Source organism: Otolemur garnettii, unplaced genomic scaffold, assembly GCF_000181295.1.
Source record: "Otolemur garnettii isolate 467f Iridium unplaced genomic scaffold, OtoGar3 scaffold00020, whole genome shotgun sequence".
In the NCBI taxonomy this organism is placed as follows: Eukaryota; Metazoa; Chordata; class Mammalia; order Primates; family Galagidae; genus Otolemur; species Otolemur garnettii.
Window position 1 is genome coordinate 26,853,383 of NW_003852415.1, and position 1,534 is coordinate 26,854,916.

At 28.4% G+C, this 1,534-nt stretch overlaps 1 long non-coding RNA gene and 1 other non-coding gene across 2 annotated transcripts in view; both read left to right on the plus strand.

Annotated features, from left to right (window-relative positions):
* The window catches only part of LOC111724182, a 5,577-nt gene that overhangs the window by 2,677 nt on the left and 1,366 nt on the right, over positions 1 to 1,534 (plus strand). The window contains exon 3 of the long non-coding RNA XR_002772523.1: positions 412 to 521. This is a non-coding gene — a long non-coding RNA (uncharacterized LOC111724182). The remainder of the gene's footprint in view (positions 1 to 411; positions 522 to 1,534) is intronic.
* LOC111724273 lies at positions 1,089 to 1,163 on the plus strand. Its single transcript, XR_002772595.1, has one exon. It is a non-coding gene; the product is annotated as a small nucleolar RNA SNORD113/SNORD114 family (small nucleolar RNA).

The following is a 1,534-nucleotide window of genomic DNA, read 5'->3' on the forward strand; positions in this document are numbered from 1 at the left end:
TTGTTTGGCAGGCTGGACTGGATTCTAATCCACCAGCTCTGGTGTATGTGGGTCACACCCTAGGTGAGCTACAGGTGCCAAGCCAAATGTATAAATTAATGGCTAAGAAGAGTCTGATGCATTTTTAATTACTAAAATTTATAGTAAGGAAAATGGACATTTATTAATATAAATTGGATAGGTGAAATGTATTTTGCTTTGAACTAAGTATGACATAAACTGAGATAGGTAATAGTCAATTATTGCTCTCTGTTGCATATTTAAAATTTACTTTATTAAGAGAAAAACAAATAAATATTACCATTAATTAATAGGAGCATTAAAAACCATGTTAATTGATGGTAGAAAATATGGATCAATGAAAAGAAGATCTCGTTATTTTTGTCATCTTCTCTGCTTTATACTCTTCAGAATGAATACACTAAGCTGATTGAAACCTTTTGCTGTGATCAAGATTGATATGCTGCCTCTGTGTTAGGAAAGAAATCAAGATAAGTTATAGTCAGACTTCTTGTCTTGGTGTGGGTAATTTGTTTGAGGCCATTTGTGTATTATTATAAAAAGTATTATATTACTCAGGAAGATGGGAGAAATAAGTTTAAGAGATGTGTTGTACAATATGGTGACTATATAATAATAGTATATTGTATTCTTACAAAATGCTGAGAGTGAATGTTTAAGTGTTCTTAACATAGAAATAGCTATATGATGTAATTCTTATGCTAACTAGCTAGATTTAGTTTTTCTACAATATGTATATTTCAGAATATTATGCTGTACATGAAAAATACATATAATTTAATCTGCCAATTTAAATAAAAATGTAAACATATTAAATTAAAAACTTAACCTTGGATTATTGACAAGTATTATATGAGACATTGCATTATTCTATTATGTATGACACTTAGGTCAACTAATGAAAGAAATATAGTCTATACTTAAAATAATTCTATAGATAGATCTTATAGATATTTAAGGACTTTGTTGAGTTTTTTGAACCATTTATCTGTTTTTATTAATATCAATAAATTAATCATTTAATTGATGAAAATGTAGGAACAAATGAAGACAATGAGACCCAGTCATGGACCAATGATGACAAGTGGTGGCATTTGAGTCATGGATGATGAATAATATGTGTCTGAAACTCTGAGGTCCAACATAAAACCTAATTAGTCTCTTCCTTTTTTTGAATGGACTCTATGGATGAATGTCAGGAATGTATAAAGACAATTCCCTTGCATTAATTCAGTTTATTTAGATTTATTATTATTAGTAGATCAATGATAGATTCACTAAACTAATATAAATTAATAAATAAAGAAGAGGGCCAAGCATTGACCACCTATGAACATATGTGTGTAGGTGAGAAATATTAATAAAAATTGAAACCACTGATAGTCATTTAGAAATAAATAAATAAATATTTATTTACCAATTTGAATGATTTATCTTACCACTTTGGGTAAGAATCATATAAGTAAGACTCTTACTGAAAAGTAAGAGTCAACTTTATTATTGTAGGTTAGTC